Consider the following 9,501-nt stretch of genomic DNA (forward strand, 5'->3'; position numbering starts at 1 on the left):
AGGATGGAAACAAAGTGTAGAAGCAAAGTAAGAACAAAGTTTTCTCTATTTACATAATATGAAGACTCTATTTTCTCAGACTTGTCATTTTTGAATATCCATTTCCTTCCTTCTTAAACCATCACCTAATCCCCGCAACACCTAATAAATACTTCTAGCTCAATTAGGAATAGGTTGGTGTGATAGTAAGTGGCAGATGTGTTTGATCGACCTCGGCTCTCTTGTACTTCATTGAGATTGTGAGAAAAAGTGTGCCCACTGCACACTGGAGTGAGCGAAACTTGAGTAGAAAAATTAGAGTGTTTTTGTCTTGACATATTTGTGAGGACCTACTTAAAGACGTTATTCCAAAGTTTCATAAACGGATCTATTATTGCATTTCATAGCATACATATATATATATATATATATATATATATATATATATATATATATATATATGATTGGTTATTATGCACGTATTAGCTTAGGTTTCGAATTGATTATTTTGTATTCATTGCTAGTGAGATGTATATATATTTTAGAATAAATAAGAAAACAGTAATTTTATTTCTTAGTCGTTGTAGTATAAATGAAGTTTGCGAATATCTTCTCTGTAAAACTCTCACGAGGCTATAACTCGTCTACTAGGGAATTCCTAGTTGTTTAAGACCTTATTGCATATAGTCAATGCAATCGCACTCAGCGAAACGAGATTAGTTAGAACTCTATTTTTAGTCACTTATTTTAATTTCTCATCTTTGCTTTATGACAAGAAAAATGTTGTTTGGGGGTGGTTTGATAAGAGCCTAAAACTGTAGTTTTAACCCCTCAATAACATTATATATAGACCAATTATGTTTATAATAAATAAGAGTTAGTACTGTTTACGTACTTTTGTATATTTCAGGTCTTAGAATCAATTATGTGAAGAAATATGGCACTTTTGCAAGAGAAAGGACCAAAGATTGGTTGCTAAGAAGTTCTATGGTTAAAGCCCAAGTTTCAAGGAGAAAAAACCTTTTTTAAAGCCCAGTCAAAGCTGAAAACTCAAAGTCAATGCGGGCAGAAATAGAGCATAAAAGTCAACAGAATTTCCACAGACCGTATCTTTGGACTCAGACCTCGGAATGGGGCCTATTATATGTCAAAACGACCGGCTCGGAAAAGTATTTCTAATGGTCTAGACTTTGATCCAATCAGAAAAGTAAAAGTGAACAAAAAGGTTGCTTCAGTAATTTCCAACAGAGAAACCCTTTTTGGACTTAAGTAATTAGATTTTAGGCTTGATTTAGTGGCCCAAAACATAGCTCCAAAGCATGTGCACAAAATTGTAAACCTAGCCCTCTCCTATATAAAGGGGACTAAGGCAAAACTCTAACTCTCTACTACTTCTTGTCTTTTAGCTTTTCTTTTTAGTTAAAACCTAGTTTATGTTTTATTAGCCTAGCCACCATTAACTCAATTCAAGTTATTTTTAATAAAATAGTTATTTCATTATGTCTTCTTATTCTTATTATTTATTCCATAATAGTCTAATGATCCATAGCTAAACCTCCATTAGAGGGGTTTGATTGAAGTTTTGATGAAAACTTAATGTGCTAGTATAAAATAGTTGTATTTAAGAGTTTCAATTCTAGATGGTAGTTCTTTCACCATGAGAATGGGTTTCAACTTCCTTTCATGCTAATTATTAGTTGGTTAGAGATGCCATGAATAATTAGGGATAAAAATACCTAACCTTGTGTGAAAACATAAAAATTAGGGTTGCAACAAATCTATACTAGTATCTTAGGGATTAATCAAGGTGGATTTCAAATCTCCCCAATCCCTTCTTCATATTCACATCTTTATTTAATTGTCATAGTTCAATTTAGAATACATCAAATCATAGTTTTCATAATACTAGTTATGTTTAGAATAATTACTCTCGTATTGTTTAATTGTTCATCATTAAGTGAATTAGTTTTTTTCTAAGTAACTAGGAGTGGAACGAATTCTTACTCTAGTTTTATTGCATGATAATTGAGAGTGGAAACTTTGATCAAACAAGTACAATTTATAGCTTTACTTCTTCCTAACATAAATCAGTTAAGATAAGGTAAACGACTGTTAATTTACTTATATATATATATATATATGGGGGAGGGATAGAGGCACATTTATTATGTGCACATTATAGCCATATTTTCGACTTACAAATGAACTAAAGTCTAGTTTTTTGTGGAGATGATCTCCCCACCATGAAGATCATTCTCACAAAAAATCATAATATTTGGATATGTCTAACCATGTAAAAATTAGTATTCATTTGTGTTTAGTTTTTAACTTTTCATCTAACGGTCTAAAAGTTTTGTGACCATGTTCTAATGTTAGACTTCTTTGAATGAGTTGAATTTTTGTGAGCACGTTCTCCATGGTGGGGATATCATATCTACAAAAAATCAGCCCTTAATTCAACTTTTAAGCCCATGATTTTACTTGGATTCATTTACAATGTGGCTATAATGTGTGTGTTTTTAAGTAGTAAAGATGGTGGGGATTTCCTCTCCTCTAATAGAGTAATGAACGAAGAATTTCATAAAAGAAATAAAAAGTATTAGCTGGAAAACATAAACACACGAGTCTGATAAATCCAAAAACTGGAATTCTGGCCATTATTTCGAGTATATTTTAAAATTTTAGAATTTTCAATCTCTTGACATATAATTTTGAGTAATACTTGTTGCACACCGATTCTATCTCTCCACACCCCGTGCAAGAAAATTTCTCCACACCCCATTTTAAGTTGGTAACACACTCCATTGAGTAGAAACAAAAAATCTCTTCACACCCGGTTTTAAGTTGGTCACACACCCGTCCCATTTGTAGCACTCTTTCTTCACCAGGATACATCTCAAGCGGTAATACACATTTCTTCTCAACTCAAGAGAGAAACATCATCCCACAAACTAAAGAAAGATATAACAAGATGAATGAGTTAATATAATGCTTCTCTCACTCACTCATGTACATATGACATTGACCCATCTACTTACTCCCTCACAATTGCTCTCAAAGGTATGAACTAAGATATTTCATAATTCATACTGGTGATTGTATTCTTATCTTCAAACGTCTACTGGTTACAATGACTTGGATGTGTATTTGTGCAGAGGAATGGTTATTGCCTGAAAGGGTAGCTTTGAACTCAAAGGCAGAGATGTATACATGTAACCCATTCAGAAATCAGATGAGTGAATGTTGTCATGCTATTGGGGTGTGGAGAGATATATTGAGGGTAGAATGGTCATATTAGAAAACAATGGGGTGTGGAGAGAGTACAAGTTTTTTTGGGAAAAAAATTGTCGTGTGTAGAGAAAAAGTCAAGGTGTGACAAGTATTACTCATAACTAGCATGTGTCCCATGCTACGCATCGGTTCGCCAAGTTGTAAAGAACTAAAATGAAAATTGTTAAAAAAAAACTAAAGAGAAACAATATGTTTTTTCTCTCGCTAAGGAAAGAGAAACAATTTTCTTAAAATGGTGAAGATACAATTCCTATACATAAATTTTAGCTTTTTAATGAAAAAGACTATCCTAAAATTATTGAAGAAAGAGGTGATTCAATTTTAATAGAGATCAGGGAGCCAATTGTAATAAATAGGAGGGAGGTAATTTAAATAAAAGTAGGGAGGTGGTTCTAAAATCTTAAAATAGAGATATTAGAAATATACGGTTTGGTTAAGAAGTGTGTCTCTTAAAATAGTGTTGAGATTTTACGAATTTTTTTTTAAAAAAATGAAATTTTCGACAAAATTCTTATCGAAATTGCAAAAATGTGGGCCATATACCATTCGACGCTTTTTTTTTGCCCTCACCACGTGTCTCAAAAACATAAAAAGGGGAGTGCCCTCAAAAGTTGGTAAGAAAGGACGTGCCTGATTAGCATTTGATAAGAGAGAGAAAAAGAGAAAAAGAAAGTAAAAAACAATGGTTGTTGGTGAGAAGAAGATTAAGTTTGTACTAAAAAAGGAGGAAAAATTTGTTGGTGAGAAGAAGATTAACATTGTACTGAAAAAGGAGGAAAAAGTTGTTGGTGAGAAGAAGGTGAGTGAAGAAACGAAGAAACCCTTGTATTTGCCAGACTCGAAAGCAGAGAATGGTGATGAAGAAGCTGGCTCAGAAGCGAGCAATGATGAAGATAGTTATGGTCTAGACTTTGATGACCATTTTGCAGAACTTAATCACCCAGGGTCGCGGCTCTACCCAATAGCATAATGAGCAACTGGGGCTCCACAGCCCAAGGGGCCCCCAATATATTTTAGCTCACTTCCCACTATTGCTTTATTAGAAAAAAAAAATCATTATTGTTTTTCATTTATTTTAATCCGTTAGATAAACATTTTTACATTGGAAAGTTAGAAACTAGAAAATCACGTTAAATCCCTTCGTTTCCCTCGCATTTTTGCCTTTTCCAACCAAAAAAAAACATACATGCCTCTATAATTTATTAAAATTCTTCATCACTCCATAACAAATAATCAAATATGAGTGAGGCATATAAGCTAACACTTCAACCTTACCTCTATCCTTCTTTTGTCTTCTTTGGTTTTTCCCTATAATCTCTCATTCTTTCTATATTTATTGTTTTATTTGGTGTAGAATTATTATTCTCTCTATTGTGCAGTGCATTTATTTGTTAAATAAATCTATTTAAGTTTCAAGTTTATGAGATGACTATTTAAGAAAGAAAAAAAAAAAATATTAGGATCAAATTTTACAATAATGGTTATCTTATAAATTTTTTGTTAAACATTTAACGGGCATAATGTACAACGTACTTTACATTTTTTTTTTTTTCTTTAGATACTTTTTTTTTTTTTTTTTTTTTTTTGCACTGCAATACTTTGTACTTTGCATTTTCTTTCAGGTGACGACCATGGGCCAAATTCCATTCAACTTGTGCTCACGTGGTCAACACATGTCATGTTTTTTCTAACGTGGCGTGGGTTCCCTGTGACATTGTGCCACACAAGCTCAAAATGAAGCACGTTAGAAACATGTGACTCAAAGTTCCCTCTCATTTCTCATTTCTCATTTTCGCGCTCATTTCCAACAATTAAGTGAAATGAGGGATCTATCTTAAAACCCTAATTTCCAATATTTGTCCAACATCTCTCTCTCCCTACATAACCTGCAAACCACAAAACCCTAGAAAATGTAGAATTTGTAAACTCGCATTGTTAACTAATATTAGGAATTGATTCGATTCAAGTAAGCATATCATAAAGTTTTATCTTTCTGGAAACTATATTATATAATATTCTTTACCAGCTAGATTGATGTGTTATTATGTCATGAATTAGTATTATAGTGTTTTTTGTCACTTTTATGTTTCATGCATGAATTAGTATTATAATATGGTAGGTTTATAGACTGATTAATATAAAACATATTATTAAACAGTGAGTGGGTGTTCAATATTTTATTCGATTAGTATTAAAATATTGTTGTTGTTTAATATAATGTGTTGTTTAATTATGCAGTGAATAGTATTTCTATTCATCTCCATGATCTATTTTATGTGTAGACTGCTTTAAGGTCATGTCATTGGGTGAAGGAATACATGCAATCCCTCCAAGTGGAAGGAATGACTTCTTTCATGTAAGTTTTTGTTGTGTCTTCATTATGATATATGGTTAGTTGTTTCATGTAAGTTGTAATAAGTTTTTTTTTTTACACATTGAATATGGTTGACACAGCCACAAGAAAGATCATCTGTGAGAAGTAATTCATCAATAAGTGCAGCTGATCAACTTTGTGGCCTTAAAGGTTCATCTACAATGGGAGGATCTCAAGCAAATGTGGGAACCCAAGAGTCAACAACAACAATGGGAGGATCTCAACCAAATAAAGCACCACAAGTTACAAACAATGCTGGAAAAACCTTGGGTTGCAAAAGGCCTCAAACTATATCAACAACTACTGGTGTCACAACAAGAAGTAAAGCTTCCAAGTGATCTATTTATTTGGTTGTTTAAGAACATATGTCAGGATGTGTATTTGGTTATTTTGGTTGTTTAAGAACAAATGTCAAGATGTTATGCATTTTGTTATTTTGGTTGTTTAAGAGCATATGTCAGGATACTATGTCAGGATTTTTGGTTATTTTTGTTGTTTAATGTAAGGATTGGCGCAGTATTTTGGTAAGTGTTTATGTTATGTATTGTTGTTGCAAAAGATTTGTTGCAGAATAAGCAGCTCGAATAACCAAATAAACAATAGTGCCAAATAACCATTTATATTAAACACTTGTACAACATAAATGCAAAAACTAAAATTACAATAGCTTGCTTCAATTGCATATTCTTCAACTCCATTCTCTTTTTCTTCTCACATTCAACTGTCACCATCAGTTTCTTTTGCAAATTGAGTTTATTCGTCTCAGCAACATCTAAACGTTGTTGCAACACTACAATGTCATTGTACACATCAACGAACCTCTACTTCGATGGTTTATGATAATCCTCCCATACAAAGTAACAACAATCATGTGTTTTGTAATTTTTGCAACCCCAAAACCTTCTCCCAGGCTGTGCAGTTAAATCGCTACTCGGTCACTACTCGCTTGAAAGTGAGTAGCAAGTAGATGTAATCGGTCGGGGATTAATCGGAATTAATCGGACGATTTTTCATAACACTATATTTCTTTATAAATAATTATTAAATATATTTAACTTTGAAATACCAACATAATGAAGCCAATTAAGAACCCAATCAATCAATAAACAATTAAAACACTCAATCAACTAAAATAAATATGATTAAAATGTAAAACTTTACAGAAACGAGGGTTGGCGAATCGGCGAAATGTCGAGTTCAATATTTAACATTGAAATAGTGAACACAATTACTCGGCTAATCGGGCCTAATCGGCCGAGTACTCGGGGAGTTTTTGAGCCCGATTGTAATAAGGGATTAAATTGTTAGTCGGGTTGGCTAAACAGCAAGTACTCATTAATTACTCGGGGAGTACTCAACGATTTAATAGCCCAGCTCCCAGGTTGCCAAGAGTTTTGGAGATCGCTATTGGTGATGGCTCTCTGTAATAGCATGTCCGTGAAGAAGTGACCGAGGTAGATGCCATTTACGCAAACTAGGTATGCAAATTAGGTTCCAATTTCTATTTTGTTGATTAATTTTGCAATTTGGTCACAATTAGGGGTGATAAAAGGGCCGGGCCGGGCTAGCTCGCCCCTCAAACCATAAAAGCCCTCATGATTGAGGGTCGGGTCAGCCCGCCCCTATTTGATGTTGAGGGCCCGATCGAGTAAGGTCAAGCGTGAAAACTCAAGCCCTTAACCCGCCCCTCGACCCTCATTTTTTAGGGCCAAATGAGGGCCGGGTCGGGCCCGGTCTAATTATACTTCACTAGTTTACTATTTTTTTTTTGTGTTTTTTTTTTTTTTTTTTTTTTTTTTTTTTTTTTTTTTGTAATTGACTTAATGATATGTATATAAGTATACAAAACTAATTCTTATGTCTTTAGGAAAAAAAAATAGATAGAGATGGTGGAAGAGATGATATTCTTAAAACATCTATATTTTTCATACTTAACTATGTTGTTAGGTTAGATTTGCTTTTATGTATGACTTATATACATATCATTAAATCAATTACAAAAGTGCATATGTTATATTATGTTATAATTTATCTCCTATTGAAAACTAATTTAATGATTTTTTATACAATTTAGATAATTATAGTATAATACATAAATATAAAATAAAATAACAAGAAAATGTGGTTTTCTTTTAGGGTTTACACAAATATATAGTATAATACATAAATTATCACCCCTATTTTGGGTTTACACAAAATAATCATAGTTCACTTTTCTTTTTACATTTGACCTCTTTTACTCAAATTACAAAATACCCCATATGATATGTGGTAAACTACCATTATTAAACATCATTTGTAGTGAAAATATTTAGTTCAAATAGGGATAATTGTGGTACCGTACATATATAATGTAAAAAAATAAAATATATCTTATCGAAAAAAAAATAGTGAGGGCCAAGTGAGGACTTGGTAGGGCCAAATGCGGGCCGGGCCCATGCTCCATAACCTAGACCCTAGCCTGCCCCTAACAAGCATGAGGGCCGGGCCAGCCCGCCCCTCAAATCTGTGAGGGCCAACATTTAAGGGTTTTGACGCACATTTTTTAGGGCCGGGTCAGGTCGGGTTGAGGGCCTAAGGGTCAAATTATCACCCCTAGTCGCAATTTTGTAGTTAGGGTTCAGCTGGCCAATTGAATTTATAGTGAGAGGATATTGGGGATTGAAATTAGACCATTGGATGGGAAGTTATTTCCGACCGTTGAGAAATAGAGGGAATTAATTGCATATGTTTCTCACGTGTGAAACTTCACATGCTTGTCTGTGCCACATAAGAAGAAATTTGAAATGAATGGACACGTTGGACACTCTGGTGGCCTCATTAACACTTAACTGATTGGAATTGGGTCATAGTCGTTAAGTGAAAGTAAATGCAAAGTACAAAGTACTGCAGTGCAAAAAAAAAGTAAAGTATCTAAATTGCAAAAAGATGTAAAGTACATTGTACATTATGCCCATTAAGTGTTTGTTAAATAAATTGAGGTTTGCATTCATATGAAACTGAGTATTTTTTCAAGTTTGTCAAGGCTAGAAGAATAATGAACAAAATCACTTGTTTGACAGATAACAGTGGAAACATCATCCAAGACATAAGTGATATTGGCTTAGAGTGTGTGGAACAGTATAAGCAGTTATACAATCCAGGTTTGATGCAAGACATAGATTTTGGGTTGTTTGATAGCATGGCCCCAAAGCAAAAAAAATTTGAAGACATGGCAAATGAGATGGAAGGAGAAGTCACAAGGAATGAAATAACAAAAGCTCTAAAAAGCATAGGCATTGACAAGGCACCCGGAAGTGATGGATTCTCCTCCATATTCTTCAAAGTTACATGGAGAATAATTGGAGAGGATTTTGTCAAAGCAATAAGGAATTTCTTTATCTCATGCTGCATGCTCAGAGAGGTAAACACCACATGTATCACTTTAATACCTAAAATGTTAAGCCCTACGTCTCTAGTGGACTATAGACCCATTGCATGTTGTGGAGTGGTTTATAAAGTGATATCAAAGATGCTTACAAGAAGATTGAAGAAAGTAGTTCCTATGGCAGTTGTAAGTAATCAATCAACTTTTATCAAGGGTAGAAGCATACAAGATAACATTGTGTTGTCTCAAGAACTACTTCATAATTACCATAGAGATACAGGGACCCCAAGAAGTGCAATTAAAATCGATTTGAAGAAGGCCTATGACTCAGTGAGATGGAAATATGTGGTGTTTGTTCTTCAGAGACTGGGTGTACTTAAGAAATTCATTAACTGGGTCAGAAAATGTGTGGAGATGACTACATATTCTATCAAGTCAAACAACTGAAAATGACACAACTGCCCTCATTATTTTCAAAAAGAAAATATTC

The sequence above is a fragment of the Coptis chinensis genome, chromosome 3 (assembly GCF_015680905.1).
Source record: "Coptis chinensis isolate HL-2020 chromosome 3, ASM1568090v1, whole genome shotgun sequence".
Taxonomy (NCBI): Eukaryota; Viridiplantae; Streptophyta; class Magnoliopsida; order Ranunculales; family Ranunculaceae; genus Coptis; species Coptis chinensis.